The 23,757-nt window shown below is 37.7% G+C and overlaps 1 protein-coding gene across 3 annotated transcripts in view; it reads left to right on the forward strand.

Annotated features, from left to right (window-relative positions):
• Positions 1–23,757, forward strand: part of LOC102157705 (uncharacterized protein NECTIN3-AS1-like) — a 128,240-nt gene that overhangs the window by 61,617 nt on the left and 42,866 nt on the right. For 2 of the 3 annotated variants that reach the window (XM_084991373.1, XM_084991375.1), the window contains exon 2: positions 3,276–3,718. The gene's annotated coding sequence lies outside the window, so the exon portion shown is untranslated. Of the gene's footprint in view, positions 1–3,275; positions 3,719–10,348; positions 10,407–23,757 lie in introns of those variants that run through there. The other variant, XM_084991374.1, reaches the window with a different exon arrangement.

Raw genomic sequence — 23,757 nt, forward strand, 5'->3', positions numbered from 1 at the left:
GAAATGTGTTTTTCACAAATCCCACCAGTTGTTTTAAATGCAATCTCATGGTAACAGTTTGTTCAGCCAAGATTAACATAAGCCAATATACACATTTGTAGAAAAATTCAACCCAATTACTTTGAGAAACACTGACATATTTTAGATTAAAATGCCAAAAAAACTCCAAGTTTCTTAATAATTAATTTAAAAAATAACATCTTTTAGAGAAAAACTGTCCTTAAAAATACCTCTATGCCCTTATGTTACATCTATTATACCAGATATTGATTTACATAAATGAGCAAAAATAAGAGAAGCAACTAATCTCAATAGTTATAGCTCATGGTTTCTTTTTTTTTTTTTTTTTTTCCCTGGTTGACATATGAAGCAAGTTGCCTTAAAGGTCATTAGCCACATGTTCTGTAGATAAATCTCACAACTGTTGCTGTTTAATTTGGCAGGGCTGTAAAATATTAGAAAGCTATGACTGAAATTCTGAAAGTTTTGGTAAAGCCCTAAAACTTTAAAACTTCAAGCTATGACAGGATTTGTTCATATTTTTTATTCTGTAAAATCAAAAACCAGCAACTTCTGGCTGTTTTAGCTCCTCAAATACAGCTGCAAGAATCCTGTTTTTGGTTCAGAGAAACACATCTATACCTACATACCCTATAAGAATTCAATGTGTATATGTGCTTTTTATTGGGACTTCAGGAGATTAGGGAGAAAGCTATCAGAAATATAACTTTATATTAAATACAGCTATTTTATTACTTTATTTTTTAGTTGAAGATCAAGGAAAAAAGTAAGAGACTATAAGGCTGGATGAGTAAATTTTAACAAAAGAATTTAGAGATAAATGCTAGGCAGGAACTAGCTACAATGTCTGCATTAAAAATTTAAACTACAATATTACAGGAAGTCAATTAAAACATTTTAGGAGTTATACACACTAATGAATAAGGGACTTGAGGAAAGATCAAAGATCAAATAGAATGCAACTATCAGTATAAAACATATACTGGAATTTGGAGTTCTTATTCTATCACAATTTGGTACAATCTTTTAGACACTTAATTTTTGACTCCCCTAAGTGTTCCTGTTTCCTAAATACTCAGAGCCTATTGATTCTTTAACATCAACATCACATATCACTCAATCTTTTATCCAAATAACCATGTTACTTCTTGTCTAAACCATTAATTTGCACAGTCTTGTGGATATTCCTGAACTATTATCTCAAAGTGCAATTTAGTTTTTAAGATTTCCAGGACAGAAACCAAATAATTTACTGCCTATATGCTCCCATATGCCTAGCATGGTATAGGTACTTTAAAGTTCACTGAAACCTGTCAGATAAATGTGGCTGATTGAATAAAAGTATTCATCTTTGCTCCCTCCCAAACTTCCAGCAAAATTACAGGAAGGAATAAAAAAGGAATTGATTTATACAAGACAAGACAATGAGAATGGGAAAGAAGATAGCCCTGGACAAGAAAGATAAAAAATGGGGGAAATAAGACAAATGGATGGACGAAACACTTAATAGGGCAGAGGAAGATGAATCTTAAAAGCAAGCAGTGGGAGACAGCACAATATAAACCTGTTCATTTGTCAAAATGTAGAAAGGCTCAGACATTAAAGGTCCCAGTTAATCAGAAGAAGGGGTGCTACCATCTAAACATTTGTCCCCACCAAATTCATCTATTAAAATCCTAACCTCCAAGATGATGGTATCAGGAGGTGGGGGGTTTGGGAGGTGATTAGATCATCAGTGAAGCCCTCATGAATGGGATTAATGCCCTAATGAAAAAGATTCTAGGTTGCTCCCTTGACTCTACCATCTTCAGATACCATGAGAAATCTTCAGGCAGCCTTAAACCTGGAAGAGGGGTCTCATCAGAACTCAACCATGCTGATGGGCTGCCTCTAGAAGCCAGGCTGGCACCCAGCCTCCAGAACTGTGAGCAATAAATTTCTTCTGTTTATAAGCTACCCAGTCCATGGTATTTTTGTTATAGCAGGCTGAATGACAAAGGGTCCGATGGGGAGTGAAAAAAATGAATTGGTTTAAGACATAAATTAGGGTCAGTCCCCCTCCCTACTCCAAGTAGCATTTGCCCAACATTCTGCCATCTCCAGAGGAAATAAAAGGTTTGGGTTCAAAAGAAATTTAACTGTAAGGACTCTAGACTTGTGGTTTCCAGGGACAAAGAAGAATGTGGGTAAAATGGCTACTTGAAAGCAGAATAGATTAAATGAAAGTGTATGGAGTTAATGATGAGAACATCCTTCCCCACCTTCCCTGCTCAAATCCGGGAAAACCAGCAGTCACCTCTTTCCTGAAACAAGAATTAGGAGGTTCCTTCTCTGAGGCAACTGGAGAAAATAACCAGTGATAGTGCCATTTTTGTATAACCTAGCAAAAAGGCTAGTGGGCCACTCAATCCCCATGGTGAAGTGCTCACACTCAACAAAAATTTCCCACACGTGGATCTTCCAATAAGTCGTCTAGTACATCACTTTCAAATATTAATGAGTGACCAAGGATGAGCTGCCAGTTGAGAAATTCCTCCAATATGAAAGAGAACAAAACTAACAAAGAAAAGGAACAAGGTAAGAGGGGTTAGAGTGACTTCCAGAAAAGCAGAGAACTGATGTTTAGAAAGAAGTCTGACTATGTGGAAAACTGAAACAAGAGCCTTTATAGGGGACAATAAAATTTGGTTAAGAAAAATATGTAATATGTAGTCTGACAGAAAATATTAATGTAGATACTAAATACTGACTTAAAGTTTGATATGTTTGATTTTATGGGATAGGGAAAGAGAAAGCATGGTAAAACTGCAAAGGTAAAACTGCAAATGTCTTCAAACGAAGGAAGTTAAGAACGAATGTTTAAGTTGATAAATCAACATATAACCGATTAGATATATTTTCCAGTATGACATTAAGTGTCAGAAAAAAAGAGCCACAACGTTGAATGTGACTACCTCTGATAGCAGGATAGGTTAGAGATAGGACTGCTGTTCTGTTACAACCCTTTAAATTTTCAGATATTTCTATGGTAAATATAAAAATTAACAATTACTTTTTTTGGGGAGGGAATGTTTCTGTGGCATGTGGCAGGTCCTGCACCAGGGATGGAAGCTGAGCCATAGCAGCGACCCAAGCCGTTGCAGTGACAACGGCTGGATCCCTAACCCTAGAACTTCAACAATTACTTTTTAAATATTGGGATTTAACTTATTTTCAATGAGAAGACTCAACCCGTTTTATCTTTGTGGTTTAAGTGTTGAAAGGTCTCTCTGGTACCTTAAAAGAAGAATGAAAAAAAGAGAGCACTTTTTATCCTTTTACACCGAAATGCTGCTTGGAGTGGAACCTGGAGGCTTCTGCAGTACCAGCATACTATGCTCTCCAAGGTCAGCCCAGAAGATCCTCTCTTCCAAATATTCTCTGTGAAAGCAACATTCACGTTACCAGAAGCAGGGAAGAGAATCTCGGTTGGGAGAAATCTTCATTTCCCGGAGGAAAGCCTTTGTCTTCCTGCTTCCGTTATTCTCTACCCGCCCTTCCATTGGCTCCGCCCCCAGCAGGAAGAAAGGAATTGATCTTATTGGTGAATTTGAGGGAGCAGCCGGTACTGGAGAAGCGGGCTGTTCCTTCTGCTGGTTCTGGGAGTGCTCACCCCAAAGTGTGTGCAAATCGAGGACAGCTCTCCTTGCCTCACCAGGTAAAGTCTTTTATTCGCAAGACTCTTAAATGGGGGAGTGTGGCTGTTCATTCAGTGCTGCTGGAAACCGCCTGGGGTTATTCGCAATTAGGAAGTCCGTTGTTGTCCCATGTATCTACTCAAGCTTGCAGTAGTAGTAAAGTGGATATTTTGGTTTCGTCAGCCAACTGTCCTCTTGTCTTTTTGTTGTTTATCGGGCCAAATCTAATTCAAAACTATTTTATCAGATATCTGAATGTAGTGCCTCCGATTTTCTCAGTTCTTTGGGATTTTCTGTGGTCAACCTGGTGGCAGTATATATATACCATTTACATAAATACTACCTTTTATGGCCTTATAAAAGTCATCTTTGTATTAATTGTGTAATAAGTCAGCATTATAATAAGAAAAGTGAAGAGATTAAGTTAAATTTCCTTTGTTTGCAGGCTTCTCACATTGAAAATGTGTCAGTTGAGATAACACTTTGTTCTGGGGAAGCATGGAAGTTAGGAATATTAGGATTAAGTGAAAAGTTGATGAAAGTGACATATACTTTCCCATTGTATCCCAAGAGAATGAGTTCAACTCATATTAGGAAATTGATTTATATAACAAAGTGCTTTGTTTATAAAATTAAGTATATTCTGTGTGCGAGGGGATGTTTTAATGCTAGGGATATAGTAGTCAACAAAACAGACAAAAACCCCTACCCTTGTGGAGATTACTTCTTTTTTTTCCAGCTTTATTTAGATATAGTTAACAAATGAGATTGCTTTCTAATGGGCGAGCTAGATTAGGAACCATAAAGAGGTAATGCCAGAAGGCAATGAGTGTTATGGAGAAAAAATAAAATAGAAAATGTGGGAGTTCCTGGCGTGGCACAGTAGTTAACGAATTCCACTAGAGACCTTGGGGTTCTGGGTTTGATCCCTGGCCTTGCTCAGTGGGTTAAGGATCCGGCCTTGTGGTGAGCTGTGGTGTACGTTGCAGACACAGCTTGGATCTCACGTTGCTGTGGCTCTGGCGTAGGCCTGCAGCTCTGATTAGACCCCCAGCCTGGGAACCTCCATATGCCGCAGGTGCAGCCCTAGAAAAGACAAAAAAAAAAAAAAATAGGAAAGGTGAATACTGGGTGTTGAGGATGAAATTTTTGCAGTTTTAAAATAGTGCATCATTTGAGTAAACACCTGGAGGAAATTGAGGTGGCAAAACATAGTTTCATCATCTTTTAACATGCTATTTAGGTTACCCACTAAGGGAATGAGTGAGATAGAGAAGAGATAAAAGGACTGAACCTGGGGACACTCCAACAGTAAGTGTGGTAGAAGAAGTGAAGGGAGATGAAGAAGAAATAGCAAAGAAGTTTGTAGGAAATGTGGAAGCAACCACAAGAGACCCATTACCCTGGGCATGCGTGAACAGAAAGGCAGGCTCAGGAAAATTTAATGAGGAAGTATTAATTGAACGTGGCATTAAAGAATAAGCAGCACATCGAAGCACAGATTGTTTTAGATGGGTAAAAGTGAATACAAAGACAATGACTGAGACTTGAGAAAGGAAATCAGATTTGGAGATTGATGTGATATTTCAGTGTTTCTCTCAGGAGGGTTGGTTGAGGTAGGGGTAGGAGCAAGGTTTGCTGGTGGGAGTTGGGAGAAGAAAGATGCAAATTGGAAGTTGAAATGATGACCATCTTTAAGGAGCTGAGTGTGCCATGATTCCTTATCACATATGTGTATGTGAATATTACAAGAGATAAAGAACCATCAAAGCTATGGTAATGATATTTTAGTAATATTACTCTGGCAACCTTGTAGTTTTGAATGGGGGAAGACTGGAGGTTTAGAACCTAAGAGTTTCCACAGACATATCCAGAGATGGTGAAAAATGAAGATAATCATGGATTACAAGAAATTTACTATGTGAATGACTATATCCAAATTCATGTGGCTTGACAAATTCACTTGACCTTCTAATATCTTGACCTCTGATAACTCCTCTCCTCAGATTATCTAAATTCTACTCATCCTTTTAGGCTTAGTTTCAGTTCCATGTATTCTGTGTGACTTTTTTGGTAGTTTGCTCACTCCAGTTCTTAATGGTATCTCCGCTCTATGCTTTATTACATTGAAAAGAAAAGAAAAAAGATTTTTTTTTCAATTTTTACCATGGTTGCAGATTTATCTTTGTTGTAATTGGAGAATTTTAAAGCCAAAGAACATACAATTTATTTCCTTTGTATTTCTAACATGCGGTACTTGGCATTCAGTTTTATTATTTATCCTCATGATTATGTTTATGAAATCAGGTCAGCTGTTCACCAGAACTCTTTCATGGGCTCTATACCACATACAGAATAATTTTCAAAATCCTTTAAATATCCTCGGCCTACATTTAAAGTTTTCTCTACTGCCATTCCCCATTTCCACGGTTTAAATAGCTGTTCCCCCATCACTCCAGCTGCCAGCTTCTTTCCTTGACTCCTTTATCATATTGGTTCTGGCTGTCTCAGATACTTGAATGTTCTTTTTTGGTAAAAATTTAATTGATATGTAACTTCCACATCATAAAACTCATCCTTTGAAAGTGTTTTTCAGTGAGTTTTAGTATCTTTACAGAGTTGTGCAACCATACAATATCTATTTGCAGAATACTTAATTTTTTTATTTTATTGAAGTATGGTTGGTATACAATTTATATGTTACAATTTATACAGTGTAGTGATTTACAAATTTTAAAGGTTATACTCCGTTTATGGTTATTATAAAATATAAGCCATACTATAGTCCCTGTTTATACAACATAGCCTTTTTAAAAATTTTGGTCTTTTTTTTTTTTTTTTAAGGGCCACGCCCACAGCATATGGACGTTCTTGGGCTAGGGATTGAATCAGAACTGTAGCCGCAGTCCTACACCACAGCAGTGCCAGATCCGAGCCACGTCTGCCACCTACACCACAGCTCACGGCAATGCCAAATCCTTAACCCACTGAGCAAGGCCACGGATTGAACCTGGGTACTCATGGATACTAGTTGGATTCCTTTCTGCTGAGCCATGACGGGAACTCCTGTACAATATAACCTTATAGCTTATTTTGCACATAATAGTTTGTACCTTTTAATTCCCTGCTCCTATATTCTCCCTCCCCATTTCCCTCTCCCCAGTGGTAACTAGCTACTAGTTCATTCTCTATATCTGTGAGTTGTCTCTTTTTTGTTATATTCACTAGTTTGTTGCATTTTTTAGTTTCCTCATATAAGTGATATCATATAGTATTTGCCTTTCTCTGGCTGGCTTATTTCACTTAGCATTATACCCTCTAAGTTCATTCATGCAATTCACTTCTGGGTGTATATCTGAAAACAAACAAACAAACACATGTACCTCAATGTTCATAGCAGCACTATTTATAATTTACAAGATATGGGAGCATCCTATGTGTCTGTCAACAGGTGAATGGATAAAGAAGATGAGGCACACACACACATATTTAGTGTGTGTACACACATATACACACACACACAACGGAATACTACTCAGCCATAAAAAGAATGAAATTTTGCCATTTGCAACAAATGCGGAATATTTTTATTGTTCTATTAAAAATCCTTGGAGTTCCCGTTGTAGTGCAGTGGTTAATGAATCTGACTAGGAACCATGAGCTTGCCAGTTCGATCCCTGACCTTTCTCAGTGGGCTAAGGATCTGGCGTTGCCGTGAGCTGTGGTGTAGGTCGCAGATGCGGCTCGGATCCCGCATTGCTGTGGCTCTGGTGTAGGCCAGCCGCTATAGCTCCGATTGGACCCCTAGCCTGGGAACCTCCATATGCCACAGGAGTGGCCCTAGAAAAGGCAAAAAGACCAAAAAAAAAAAAAAAAGTCTTTGTATCTTTTAATAGCCACTCCATATTGCTTCTCCTTCTAGTTCTTGACAGCTATTAGTCTACTTTCTGCCTCTATGGGTTTGCCTATTCTGGACACTTCATATATAAATGAAGTCATATATAATAAGTAGTTTTTTGTGTGTAGCTTCTTTCACACAGCATAATCCTTTTTTTTTTTTTTTTTTTTTTGGTCTTTTTAGGGCCACAACTGTGGCATATGGAGGTTCCCAGGCTGGGGTCGAATCAGAGCTGTAGCCGCTGGCCTATGCTACAGCCAGAGCAATGCCAGATCTGAGCTGTGCCTATGAACTACACCATAGCTCACGGCAACACCGGATTCTTAACCCACTCAGCAAGACCAGGAATCGAACCTGTGTCCTCATGGATACCATTCAGATTCATTTCTGCTGAGCCATGACAGGAATTCTGTCGCATAGCATATAATCTTTAAAAGGTTCATTCATGTTGTGGTACCTATTGGTACTACATTCTTAGTTATTAATGGCTGAATAGTATTCTGTTGTGTATATACATGTATACATATATATGTATATTGCATTTGTTTATCCTTTTATCAATGGATAGACATTTGGGTTGTTTTTACTTTTTGATAATTTCAAATAATGCTGCTGTGAACAATCATGTACAGGTTATTGTATGGACATATGTTATCATTCCTATATACCTATAGGCAAAATTCCTAGGTCCTGTGTTACTATATCTTTATCTTCTTGAGAAACTGCCAAACAGTACTCCAATGTGGCTGTACCATTTAAAAATCCTACAAGCGGGAGCACCCGTCGTGGCGCAGTGGTTAACGAATCCGACTAGGAACCATGAGGTTGCGGGTTCGGTCCCTGCCCTTGCTCAGTGGGTTAACGATCCGGCGTTGCCGTGAGCTGTGGTGTAGGTTGCAGACGCGGCTCGGATCCCGCGTTGCTGTGGCTCTGGCGTAGGCCGGTGGCTACAGCTCCGATTCGACCCCTAGCCTGGGAACCTCCATATGCCGCGGGAGCGGCCCAAGAAATAGCAACAACAGCAACAACAACATCAACAGCAACAACAACAACAACAACAACAGACAAAAAGACAAAAAAAAAAAATCCTACAAGCAATGTATGGGGGTTCTAATTTCTCCACATTCTTGTTATTTTCTGTCTTACTGATTTTAACCATCCAGTGAGTGTGAAGTGGTATCTCACTGCAGTTTTGATTTGACTTTCTCTAATGGCTAATGATGTGTTTATTGCCTATTTATATTTTTTCAAGACATGTCTTTTCAGATCTGTGAGTCTATTTCTGTTTTGTAAGTAAATTCATTTGTATCATTTTTTTTAGATTCCACACATAAGTGGTACCATATGATATTTGTCTTTCTCTGATTTACTTCACTTAGTATGATAATCTCTAGGCCAATCCACATTGCTGCAAATGTCTTTATTTCATTTACTTCAGTCTTTTTTTATGGCTGTATAAAATTCCATTTTATATATGTACTTCTATTTTTTTTTTTTTTTTCTTTTTGGGGTTATACTTGAGGCATATGGAAGTTCCCAGGCTAAGGACTGAATTGGAGCTACAGCTGCTGGCCTATGCCACAGGCACAGCAACACCAGATCTGAGCCATGTCTAGGACCTACACCACAGCTCACAGCAGTGCCGGATCCTTAACCCACTGAGCAAGGCCAGGGATCGAACCCACATCCTTATGGATACTAGTCAGGTTTGTTACCACTGAGCCATGATGGGAACTCTGTACCACATCTTCTTTATAAATTCCTCTGTTGATTGACATTTAGGTTGTTTCCATGTCTTGGCCATTGCAGATAGACTGCAATGAACTTTGGGGTGCATATATCTTTTTGAATCATGTTTTTTTCTGGATACATGCCCAGGAGTGGGATTGCTAGATCATATGATAGTGCTATTTTTAGTTTTTTGAGGAATCTCCATACTGTTTTCCATGGTGGTTGTACCAAAGTACATTCCTACCAGCAGTGTAGGAGGGTTCCCTTTTTGCCACACCCTCTCTAGCATTTATTGTAGAATGATGGCCATTCTGACCAGTGTCAAGTGACACCTTGCTATAGGTTTTTTTTTCTTTTTTTTTGTTTTTTTGACTGTGCTTGCAGCATGTGGAAGTTCTGGGGCTGGGGATTGAGCCTGTGCCACAGCAGCAACCTGAGCCATAACAGTGACAAATTTTGTTTTACTTTTCTATTTTTCTTGGATAAAACTTCCAGTATAATGTTGAATAGAAGCGGTGACATCCTTGTATTGTTTCTTATTTTAAAGGGAAATAATTTAGTCTTCCACTCTTAAGTATGTTAGCTATTTATGGGTTTTCTGAAGATGTCCTATGTAAAGTTAAAGAAGTTTCATGTATCCTAGCTGGTTACATGTTTTTTATTATGAAAATGATTCAGTTTCCTCAAATACTTTTTCTGTGTCTATTGAGATCATAATGTGGTTTTAATCTTCATTCTATTAATTAATCCAATATATTACACTGATTTGGGGATGTTGAACCAACCTTGCATTCTTGGAGTAAATCTTACTTGGCCATGGTATATAATTTTTTTAACATATATCTGTATTTGCTGGTATGTTTTTGAAGATTTTTACATTTGTATTCACCAACAATATTGGTAAATAGTTTTCTTTTATTGTGAATATTAATCTAGTTTTGGCATCATAAAACAAGTTGGGAAGTATTCTCATATTTTTTTGAAGATTTATGAAGAATTAGTATTAATTTTTTTCTATCAGGTAGAATTTATCACTGAAGTTATCTATCTGGGTCTGGATTTTTCGCTTGGGAAATTATGTAAGTACTATTTCATTGTCTTTGTTATGTTTTACACAGATTTTCTATTTCTCCTTGAATCAGTTTTTTAGGTTACATCTTTCTAGGAATTTGTCTATTTCCTCTAAGTTATCTAATTTGTTGGAAGAATGTTTTCATAGGACTTTCTTAAAATATTTTACTTTTGATAACACCCAGGGGCTAAGGCTTTTCTGACTAGGAAATTTAGAATTAAATCAAAGACAAGCTCTTGAATGAGACTTTTCTAGGAAATTGCCAAATTAATAGTGACAGTTCTCTGGGATGGAGCTATGAGGGAGTTACAAACCCATTTTGCTTCTTCCAGTGGCTTCTAGGCTGCTGGTTTTTGTAACTGCCATGGCTATAAGACTATTTTTTTCCATTTTTTTTATTAGTCAAATGATTTTATCACATCTGTAGTTGTATAATGATCATAACAATCTGATTTCACAGGGTTTCCATCCCATAACCCAAGCACATCCCCCTACCCCCTAAACTGTCTCCTCTGGAGACCATAAGTTTTTCAATGTCTGTGAGTCAGCATCTGTTTTGCAAAGAAGTTCAGTCTGTCCTTTTTTCAGTTCCACATGTCAGTGAAAGCATGTGATATTGGTGTCTCATTGTATGGCTGACTTCACTTAGCATGATACTTTCTAGGTTCATCCATGTTGCAAAAAATGCTGGTATTTTGTTCTTTTTAATGGCTGAGTAATATTCCATTGTGTATATGTACCACCTCCTCTTGATCCACTCCTCTGTCAACGGACATTTAGGTTGTTTCCATGTCTTGGCTGTTGTAAATAGTGCTGCAGTGAACACTGGAGTACATGTGTCTTTGCCAGTCGTGGTTTTCTCTGGATAGATGCCCAGGAGTGGGATGGCTGGATCAAATGGTAGTTCTATGTTTAGTTTTCTGAGGAATCTCCATACTGTTTTCCACAGTGGTTGCACCAATTTACAATCCCACCAACAGCGTACTAGTGTTCCTTTTTCTCCACACCCTCTCTAGCACTTATTGTTTGTAGACTTACAGACAATTCTCCGAAGAAGACATACAAATGGCCAAGAAACACATGAAAAGATGTTCAACGTCAGTCATTATTAGAGAGATGCAAATCAAAACCACTCTGAGGTACCACCTTACACCAGCCAGAATGGCCATCACCCAAAAGACTATTGTTTTAAAAACCTATCATGCAGCTGGGAGGGAAGAATGGGAATAGCACAAGAGAAAACATAATACAATTTGCTCTTCTTGAGATTCAGTCATTTTTCTTGATGGAACACTCCTCTGATTGTTGAAAGGTTTCTGTTACTTTCCAGAGTTAGAGAAGTTGGTATTTACAATTTTTTTCAGTGTTCTCATTTTTTTTTTAAGCAGAACTATTATGGAGGAGGAGATTTTCAGACATCCTTACTCTTCCATTCTAACTGTGCTTCTCTTGGCTGTATATTTTAACCACCACTTTTTGTCCAGGAAGGAGCCCAAGCAGAGATTTATCAGCCAACTATATACAAGCCTGTACACAGACAAGAGAAGACCCACCTGTACATGCTTTTCTTTAGTGTTTAAAATTTTTGTTTGAAGTATGTTTATTAAACTTTTTCCATGTGCTAACCTTTGTGCTATCAGAAACAAATCAGTCTTGGCTTTCTTCTGGGGCCAAATAGATACAGTAACATTAGATAAGAAAGATGATAACAGGTAAGAATTTTGAACTTATAAGACATAAGGAAGCAGTTGAAGATTTCAGACAAATATACATCTGGGTTTGGTAAAGTGTAATGATAATTATGATCATGATTGTATATGGTGTTGGTACAAGCAAGAAGAATCAGAGTAGCAGATTGGTACTTGATGTAGCTGCTTTTATGCTAGTCAAAGATCTTTGACATAATGTGGAAGAAAAATATTTTTTTCTGCTTTGTTTTCCTTACATAGTTAAGGGAAAGTTTTGAATGTAAGAGATGAATAGGTGAAAACACTGGGTTCTGCTATGCTTTTAGGCACCATCTAAAGTATCTTTGCAATTTTATTTATCTTCTAATTTTTCCTCTTTCAAAAAACATGTGTTCCTTTTCCTCTTTGAGAATGGTCTACTTTCTGTGCCTAGGACCCTATAACCTCCATGTTTTGGAGGGGGGCTTTGTCTAAACAACTACCCTCTCTTACATTTTTTTAACCATCTTTTTTTGCATTCATTTTCCCCTATACCTATACATTTTATGAAATTTCCCCGACCCTAAAATATAAGTAAAGAAATAGGAAGAACCACTAGCACAAAAATATTCCCCTCGAATTTTTTTTTTTTTGCTTTGTTTCATGGTCTAATCTTATTTTGAAGAACATATTTTTCTGATTACAAAAGCACAAAGATAGTTCAGAAGGAAACAAAGTTGGGAAATTTCATAATAAGTATGTAAAGTTTCCTTCATTAAGAGTTAAACGGTTGTATCAGCTCACAGTTAAGCAATCAGGGATGAGTATACATGCCTGGCAGAGCAAAAAATGATTTGCATCAACAAGTGAGATAAATGTGAAAAGGAGTCAACATGTGTCCAGGAACATCTACCCTAGGTCCAGGAGCATCTACCTCAGGTCATCAAGTTCTTGCTTTCCATCTATCCTTGGAGCACATTTTTTCCCCAATGGTTGCACCCGAGACATATGGAAGTTCACTGTGCCCAGGACTGAATATGAACCACAGCTGCGACCTGAGTTATAGCTGTGGCAGTGCCAGATCCTTGAACCCACTGTGCCCGGCCAGGGATCAAACTCACACCTACACAGTGACCTGAGCTGATAGGTTCAAGTGTTTTTGATTTTTCTAGCATTTTATTCTTGTGTATGTAGTGTGAGATCACATGGAACTTACGCCACACCTAGAGTATAGAATGAAGCAAGTATTGAAGCCATAAGGACTCGAGCAGGACAGCCAATCTATACTGTTATTCTTTTGGCTATTGGAGTGCTCCCAAACTGAAAGGTCTTGTTCCTTTTCTGGTAGACAAGACACAGCTATTTAGGGCTCTCTATGTAAGAAGTTGGAATAGTGATTCTTGAACTCTCTAGAGGAGCAACAGTGTAGTAAAAGAGTTGGATTTTGCAATAATCCTTGTTTTCAAGTACCCTTGATAGATGATTTTTTTTTTTTTAAAGCAGAAGGAAACAAAACAAAACAAAACAAAAAACGATAAAAAGACAACTGAGTTCAAAATAGTGCTGAACACTGCTGAAAAACCTGCTGGCCATCTCAGCTCTCTCATATCATGGCATCCATTTACCTATAATCTTAAAGGATAGCTGACCAATTTAACATTGTTAATACATGGTGAGACTGCTAACTTTCTAGTCTATATATTTATATCATCTGGTTACACAAGCATTGAGCCCTGTTGGATCAGAGGATGGTACAGCTATTATTTATTGCAAAATTTAGTCATCTCATTATATGTGAATGAAACTGAAATTGTCAGAGTATCAAGTACAATAAAAGCTTTATCTGCTTTCCTGTTCTTCCTGCCAAATACACACGACAAACACACATTTCAGTTTAGGAAAAGACTTAAAAGTACTCTGAGGTGAAAACTATTCAAAGGTCTCCAGTTTCTGCGGAAAGAACTCACAACAGCAAGGCAATTGTAGATCAGACTGATCTTCAAGGTAATAGGATATCCTTTAAATCCCTTGAACTATGTCCCTTTTGTATAAAACACTACAGAATTGTCGTAGAAGAGGAAGGAGAATCCCATAGTACCTTTGAACTTTAAGCTTTAAAAATTCATTTTATATTCAGTTATTTAAAAACGTAGGACCTTATGTCCTGATCTATAACGTTTTCTTGATGGAATTGTATTGGCACTGAACAGTCCCAGTGACACTGTTTTAAATAGTAATCTTTGTTCTACCTCTCCTCTCTCCCTTTTCTGTCACACCAAGGCCCTTCCTTAATGGCTTAAAAACTCTATACAAACTCATTGTTTTTTTGCAGCTTTCACAGATAGATAGCCCCAAGGCCTGGTCTCTCAGCAGCAGTATAGATCTGACATCTGATTCTTTGCATAGCTGAAACTAGCTATGTGTTTTAGCATTGTTTTTTATATTCTCATGTATTTATGTTTATACTGTAAGGCGGTAAGTGATATGCTTTTCAAATACAGAAAGAACGTCTACTTCCCTCACACCTCTTTATAAAATCTAGTATACTGCTCTGCTTTATAGTGTTCCTTTGAATTAGGAGTTGAATGATAAGAAATCAAGCTATAAAAGTACTGACATTTGCAAAAAGTCTTACTTGACAATTATAATTGCAAACTGATTGGGGTCTTATGTGCAAAGGAAGGATGCTAAGTTTTATTGAGCACAGGGTTATGGGCAGGCTGAGATTTAATATATATACATTTCTCTTTAGATTCAGCCCCCTCTCTATATATGTGTACACACACACAGTCGCATAAACACATGTTTATGGTGTGTATATGTCTGTGTGTGGGTGTGTAATTTAGGTTTCATTATTCTAATTATTACAGGTGGGAAAAAATGAGCTCAGAATTGAAGAGAGAATTTATTATTATTTTTTTTTTACTCCCCACCCTGAAGAGAGAATTTAAATACAGGAGTGTCTATGAAGTTAGTACTATAGTCAACAATTGATTCCCCATATAAATTCACCATTGATTATCTTGACATCCAGAAGGGCTTCTATGCAATGAACAACCCATTGACTAACCCTCAGAGGAAGACTTTGGCACTCTTCTTTAAGTAACAGTTTTACAAAGAGCTCATATAGGGATACCAATTATGGAGCAGTTGCCTATTGGTCTTCCTATTGAGGCCTGATGGCTGAAAAGTCTACCTGGGTTCAGAAATACCTGCTAAAGATAATACCTTTTTCCAAAACAAATGACATTTTATTGAAGTGTAGTTAATTTACAATGTCGTATTAGTTTTAGGTGGACAGCAAAGTGATTCAGTTCTACATCTCTCTATATATCTATTCTTTTTAAGATTCTTTTCCATTTTAGGTTATTACAAGATATTGCCTATAGTTCTCTTTGCCACATAGTAGGTCCTTGTTTATCTATCTTCTATATAGTAGTGTGTATATGTTAATCCCAAACTCCTAATTTATCCCTTTTCCACTTTTCCCTTTGATAACCCTGTTTGTTTTCTACGTCTGAGTCTATTTTTTTCATAAGTTCACTTGCATCATTTTTTTATTCCACATGTAAATGATATCATATTGTATTTGTCTTTCTCTGACTCACTTCACTTACTATGATAATCTTTAGGTCCATCCATGTTGCTTCAAATGGCCTTATTTCAGTCTTTTTTATGGTTGAGTAATATTCCATTGTATATACTTACCACATCTTACTTATCCCTTCATCTGTCCATGGACATTTAGGTTGCTTCCATGTCTTGGTATTGTAAATAGTGCTGCAATGAACACTGGAGTGCATGTATCTTTTCAAATTAGAGTTTTCATTTTTTAGGATATGTGCCCAGGAGTGGGATTGCTGGATCATATGATATCTCTATGTTTAGTTTTTTAAGGAATCTCCAAACTCTTCTCCATAGGGTTGTACCAGTGTACATTCCCACCAACAGTATCAGATGGCTCCTTTTTCTCTATAGCCTTTCCAGCATTTCTTATTTGTGGCCATTCTGACTGGTGTGAGATAATTCCTCAGTGTAGTTTTGATTTGCATTTCTCTAATAATTAGCGATGTTGACCATCTTTTCATCTGTGTGTTGGTCACTGTTATGTCTTCCTTGGAGAAATATCTATTTAGGTAAGGATATACTTAAAGATATTATTGTTTTGGATCTTTGCATATAAGAGTCCTAGTCGACAGTAGCTAATACTGATTTACTAAATAGTTGTCCTAGACAACACGTGCAGCATTCTTTAACTGGGATGGAAAATGCTATTAAAATAAGGGCCAACTATAGAAGCTTTTGCATTCAAGTGGAGCATTCAGATTCATATTGGAGAGATGACTTTTGGTTTGGAAATAGAAGAGATGACAGATATGACAGAGTCACTCTTCCTGCATTCATGGTCTAAAACAGAGGTTTAGAAATGCCTAGGAAACTTTAAAAATGCTGATGGCTAGGGCCAGGGCCCAGGCATCAGTTTTTAATTCTCCCCATGTGATTGTTGCAAGTTTGGAAACCATTGGTCTAGGCCAATTCTGAAATGAAGACCAATTCTAGACCAATTACTAGAAATGCAGAATCTTGGGCGCCCCCCACTTCAGGTCTACTGAATCAGAATCTGCCTTTTAATATGATCCCCTGGTGTTTTCTACGCACATTAAAACTCAAGATGCACTGGGCTAGAAAAGTTTGCAACTCTGGCTGTACCTTAGAATAACTTTGGGAGCGTTTAAAATATAATGACATTCTAGTCTCACCTACAGAGACTGTAATTCATTTGGTATAGGGTCAGACCTGGACTTTGATATGCTGTATGATTCTCAGGTGATTACAATGTGCAGTCTCTGTTGCGAAACAGAAGGCAAAGCTAATTGCTGAATAACTTTGCTAGATAACTTTGATAATCTAGAGCTTACCTGGGTAGCCTAGGAAATAGAGCTTAGGACACTATGAAAAGTGAGGTTTAAGGTGCTTATGCTGGGTGATGCAACAATGTGTTAGGAAGCTGGGCTTTGAGAGGAACATTTTTCCAATGAGAAATTTCCATGGTGGGAAGAATAGAGGTTGGGTGAAGAACTTTAAAAAAAAATAGAGGTGGGATATTTGATTTTAGGGTGTTGATTTTGTTGTGAAGCAGAATAAGTGGTGACCATGAAAGGATTTGACTCTAGTTGTTCTCAGAATTCTTTTGAAATATGTAAAATTCTCCTAGGATTATGAAGGATGAAGGCTTGACATACTTCATATAAACTACAGGAAGACTGACTCCAGAAAGTTGGAGAATCTAAAAGATGGAAGCATGTTATCATCATTCATTTGGGATGTCACAGAAGAAAAGATGCTAAAAATTGACCTCTAGAATAGATTGGTAGGTGGGGGAATTCAGTGAGCTCATTCTGAAATCCTAAGTCTTCAATTGCCATGCACCATCTAGGACGTCAGTATGATGCTCATGAGAAGGACTGTGTGTTACCAAGAAAAGGGTAAATCCAAATCAAGAAAAGGGTAAATCCTATTGTGTATGTTATTTGAGAAGGGAGGAGTCCTATATATCTCAGTGAATTTTTCAACAAAGTGATTACATTGTTTGTAATTGGTCTTAAAGGGTTAAGCTTTCATTATTCTAAATATTCACTTACTTGGAAGATCTACCCTTCATCTTCCTGGACACCACTTTGGATAACTTAGATGTCATGATATAAATATTTAGTTCTCTCTTGGTTACCAAACAGCATGCTTCTTCCTCATCTAATCTTCTGCTTGCATCTGTCCTTTTAAGAGTTATTAATATCACCATTGCAAGTTAATTTAAATTTACATTTATTTGGTTGTTTTTTAAAGTATCTTGGTCTGAACTTCTCCCTCTGTCAGGCACTTAGCCCATTCTCCCACACACTTCTCAAACCCCGATCCAACATGATTTGATTGGAATGTTCCCCTTCCTTCTCTCTAAACTCTCTGTTCTGTTTCTCGTCTCCTGTATTCAACCTAACACCTAGAGAGTTGTTTTTCTGTCATTGTCATTGCTCACCTTCAATTTTAGCTCTTCAAATAACATCACACTTCTTTCTCAACACATATGCAACTAATTCAGCTGCTTGACATGTATACTCCTCACATTTATACAAAACACATTTAAACTTTCACTTTTCATTTGCATCTGCATTTCATCCTCTTTATAAGAAAAATCACACAAGAGCAGCATCTGCCAGAGTCCCGGTTCTAGTTTCAATTTCATAGGGCTTATTTTTTCTTTTCATTTTTTGACTTATCTAGTAATGAGAGAAACTATACCATGGTTGTGTAATACTTGACTCTTAGCATTTCACACAAGTATCTCTTAGTATCTCCTTAATAAATTTATACTTCTGTGAGTATATTTGGGAGTGATATTTCTCTATGTATATGTATTTCACAAGGTCATGTATATAACATATGCCTATAACAAGGTTAGAAGATTGGCAACTTAGCTTTCAATTCTTATTAGAGAGGAAACAAACCAGTTTCTTCTTTAGCACAAAACCACCAAAGTGTTAGTGCTGTCTGACTGTTGCTTTCAGGTGAATGATCAATTGTTCTTTTGCTTCTGGGTCTACTAGTAAAACTTCTATCATGAACCAGAAATACTCCAAAGTCACAGTTTACCCTTTCAGTACTTTCAGACTCTGGTGCAGGCCACAGATTTTATCTTAAATAGTCCAGAGTGTTGTTGTTGTTGTTTTCATTTAATTGTATCCCTATAATAATTTCTTGGTCTCTACTTCAGAATTTGCTCAAGTATAATTAAACAATGGCAAAGGATGATGCTTCAGGCAGAATGAGAGTAAGAAGACAGGCTGGTTTGGTAGCTAAGCAACAGGCCTAGAAGTGATAATTTATAATGTGCATTGCTTGGTGACCCTCAGCTACTTTTTGCCTAGTTTCATTTCTGGTAGGTTGGGGCCAGCGTGGGTTGATAGTATTGACATGCTTATACTAAATAAGAAGACAAAAATATGTACTTCTTAAATCACAGAATGCCACTTTCCTCTAACCTTCAGTGACACTTTCTTAGACTGTCTGGATTTTAGGTTTAAGGCTCCTTTTGTGCCTGAAAGATTTCTCAAAGTTGTTCTATATGTCATCTTTTTTTTTTTTTCTTCTTCAGATAGAGGGTTATCCATTTATTTTATCTGCTATTAACTTCATTGAGTGTGACCTCAGGAAATTCATTAACCTATCCACACCTTCGGGCGTCTATAGCTCCTGCACAATAAAATACACAAATCAATCTTTTTTTTTTTTTTCCCTGTGTGCGTGCTTCTATTCATTTGTCTTTCAAAGCACCTCAGTTTTTTTCCCCCCAGTTCTATAATTATTCAGAGCCTGGATAACTTGTTGATTGAAAGCTTTAGCTTTAGCTTCTGCTCCGCTTCATAAAATATGAAAAGCTTCTTTTGCTTGGTCAACATAGCCTATTAGTAAGATTCTGTGTTACAAGTATCTATTATACTCTATCTTGGTATAGAAGAAAAGTTACCTTTCGGAAAGGCAAGCATCTGATGAACAAGAATTTTGGTGAAGGATTTTTAACATTTTACACCAGGGTATTAATAGAGGTAGGAAACACTAGCTTAGCTAGAAGGGAATAAAATCCTTCCAATAAAGCATGCTGCAATTTTTTCCTCAGGAAATTCTTGTACTGTAGCTCATAGTGCCTGTCAAACATGGTAATGTGTCTGTAAATTTCAGCTGACAGAAAACACATCAGTTAATCAGCAACCTCAGAAAGTAAACAAAGCTGAGCCACAGAGAGCAATTGCTAAACAGCTAGTGTGGTTCTTGGAGGTGATGTTAGGAAAAGCATACTGAGACTAGAAGGAACACCAAAGATAATTCTCCTTATCCTGTTGGGAAACTGCCCTGCAGTCACTCCCAGAAAGCTGTGACATTAAATATGTGCCTGTCTCACTTGACTGGTAATTGGCTGGTAGACAGTATACCTTCATGCTCTATATACTTTGTTATCAAAATTCTTTCTATCTTTTTTCTTTTTCCATTTTAAAAAGACACACACAGACATACACACACATGATCATCACCGTAAAACTACAGAGTATATAACAAATACCCATGTACCTGCCTGGAATTTAAAAATGGGGCCATTTTCACATTTAATTTTGAACTTAAACCACAGATAAAGATGACTTTCCTTTCTTCACCTAATCAGTTCCATTCTTCTTCCTAATTTCCTCACTGAGAACCATTTTATTAACTTGGTGTGATCTTTCCATTCAGTTTTCTTAAACCACTTATAAACATATCCCTGAAACAACATACACTTTTTTATTGTTGCTGTTGTTGGCTTTTTAGAGCTGCACCCATGGCATATGGAGGTTCCCAGGCTAGTGGTTGAATCAGAGCTGTAGCTGCCAGCTACACCACAGCCACAGCAATGCCAGATCTGAGCTACGTCTGTGTCCTACACCCACAGCTAATGGCAACCCCAGATCCTTAACCCACTGGGGAGGCCAGGGATCAAACCTACGCCCTCATGGATAATAGATTTGTTTCCGCTGAGCCACAATGGGAACTCCAGCATACACTTTTTTGGTATGTATAAAAATGTACATAAATGACGATCTTGTGTACTTCACCTAACCAATTATCATTATTATTATTGATTTTTAGGGCCGCACCCACAGCATATGGATGTTCTCAGGCTAGGGGTAGAATCAGAGCTACAGCTGCTGGCCTGCACCACAGACACAGAAACACGGGATCCTTAACCCACTGAACAAGGCCAGGAATCAAACCCACATCCTCATGGATACTAGTCGGATTTGTTTCCGCTGAGCCATGACGGGAACTCCCTAATCAATATTTCCCTGTTCTCTATCTTTATTACACTTTGTTGCCTTGTCTTTCATTTATCATTTTTTCTTATATGTTCTTTTCCATGTTTATACTTATATCTGTCTCATTCTATTGCCTTAACTTTTTTCCCCTTCCTCATCTTTGTGCTATTTTCTCTGCTCTAACATACACACACACAGACACACACAGACACACACACACACACACACACACACGACCGCATAAACTGTATACTACAAAAAAACTGCATAGCAGGTCCTACCCATCCTCTTGCTGGTGAACCTTCCCGTATGGACTTTATTTTTTTACTTTTTTATTTATTTATTTTTTGTCTTTTTGCCTTTTCTAGGGCCACTCCTACAGCATTGGAGGGTCCCAGGCTAGGGGTTTAATTGGAGCTGTAGCTACTGACTTACGCCAGAGCCATAGCAATGCCAGATCTGAGCTGCGTCTTTGCATCTTTGACCTACACCACAGCTCATGGCAACACCAGATCCTTAACCCACTGAGGAAGGCTAGGAATGGAACCCACAACTTCATGGTTCCTAGTCAGATTCGTTAACCACTGAGCCACGAAGAGAACTCCCCATGTGGACTTTAGAGCGATGTGAACCTCGCTGTCACAAAAGGAGCTGTGAGTCTATACCACCAAGGAGGGGAGGTAGAGGAGCATGAGGTCTTCAACCTCTTGACTAGCTCAAGTCTCTAATAATCCTCTTATGGAAAATGAATCCTTTGAGGGTGATATGTAAGCCTTGTAAGGATTGAGTGTTGCAGTGAATGGTGCACTAAAATTAATGTGACTGCCTCAGTTGCATCGCATCTTAATTTGCTTCTTTCCTAGTTATGAAAGCAGCTTAGTTTCTGACTACAACTTATACAGCGTTATAAAGATTTGGCATGTGATAGGAGCTCACTCCCATAGCTTTGTAACTAGGTCTTAGGATTTCCCCAGGGACTATCTCTTTACTATATATACCTCCTGTTGTAATTTTCCGGTCCACTTACTGAACTCCCACTCAGATCAAAGGGCCATATGTATTGACTCAGTAAATTCTTGACCAGCTCCCGCCCTCTCCTAGGTTACCTGATACTTTTAGCATGTGTCTTCTTTACCACACGTTCCTAACCTCAGTCAAGCATTGACACTCACTCGTATTTCTTTGTGCACTTTTGATTTACCTCTTCCTCTTAGAGGAGAACTGAAGTGCATGCTTTCACTCAGACTGGTGGTAAACCTCTTCCAAGGAGCTTGAGTCATTATCAAGATCCTCCTTTTCATTTTCACGGAACTTTCATGTGCACAAGGGACACCAAGACAGGAGGCAGAGAAGTGGGGTGTCCTTTCCCCTACTGCTTTGATCCTCTTAGAACACTTGTTTTCTGTGTAGTTAGTCCTTAACTGATTCACAATTTAGTTTTGTCTGCCCAAGTGGATTTAATGTCTTTGAGGTTAAGGCTCATGGCTATGTCATTCAATGTATTTGTGTGAAGCAGGCCCTATCTTAGGAGCTTTTTGTACCACAGGCATACTGAACTTTTGTTTGTTTGTTTCTTGAACACAGTATGAATATATCATAGGCCCTTGAACACAAAGTTACCTGTGCTTAGAACATCCCAAGTAAACCCTTTTCCCATGCCGACTCCCATCCGAGTCCACCACAAATTTTTGTCTATATAACTCATCCCCATGTAGCACCTCTCAGCTTAGACATTGCTTTCTCCAAGAAATCTTTCTGGATATTCTGATTCTTTAAAATCTCATCATCACTTACCATGTTCTGTCCTTATTGCTGATTTGCTTGTGTGCCTTCCTGACAAGACTGAAAGCTCAGAGTCTGTCACATTCAGGTTGTACCTCGAATGCCTGGCACAGAGTCCAGTACATAGGAAAAAAATCTCCCAATGATCCAGTGGTCTAGATCATAAGGCTGCTTATTTCACCCTGTCCAGTGACCTTGTAAAAGCATTTAACTTTTTCCCACCTCCCCATTTTTCTTTTCCTAGGCAGTTTTCTTCAGCAAATTACAAATGAAGGAAAGTTGTTTTGCTCTTAAACTGTTGAGTTGATACATTGCCTCTGCCCACTTTAACCAAAGGAGGAAGACATCTTCATAAATTTTTAGCTACTTGGGTTTACCTAGCTAAAACCTTGAGTTTAATGAGTATGAAACTTAACTTGCTAAAGTCTGCTTCTTAGAAAATATAGAGCACCTTCGGCAGGATCCATATTTCAGTTTAAGAAAACACAAATAATGCTCCTGATGACAACACATTTACCAACATCACATGTGTATAAAATGTATCCTTATTATCTTAGGATTTCACATGGCTTTATCAACATTAATTAACCAGTGGAAACACCTCATGTAGAGGTAAAGAGATGGAATCAATAAGTCCTTTTATCATTTTGAACTAAGAAACCCATAGATTCTTATCCACTAATGAGAAAATACACACAAAAGTTATATTAGTCCAAGATTTTCTTTATCCAGGAGGCTTTCCTGCCCTTTGACCGTCATTCCTATATAGACTATCCATGTAGTAGTTATTTGAAGACTTTTGAAACTTTGATCCCTGAGTAGACAGCCAAGCTGAACAACTTCTTGAAGGAGTTAAATAATTATTTTTTCCCATTTCTTCCTGCAAAGTCCTTTATATGCGAAAGGGGAAAAAAATCTGTTAGCTCATGTCAAATAAGTAAAGAAAAATGGCACTGAAATATACAAAATGGCACTATACTGAGTCATCACATTTACACTTACATTATGACTTATTTTAATATAAATTCAAGCTGCTAAAAATTACTCCCACAGGCAGCTGTGTAACGTC

Source organism: Sus scrofa, chromosome 13, assembly GCF_054392235.1.
Source record: "Sus scrofa isolate SSC_HxYL_T2T_F1_AM1 chromosome 13, Sscrofa_HxYL_maternal_Yorkshire_Landrace_v2.0, whole genome shotgun sequence".
Lineage (NCBI taxonomy): Eukaryota > Metazoa > Chordata > Mammalia > Artiodactyla > Suidae > Sus > Sus scrofa.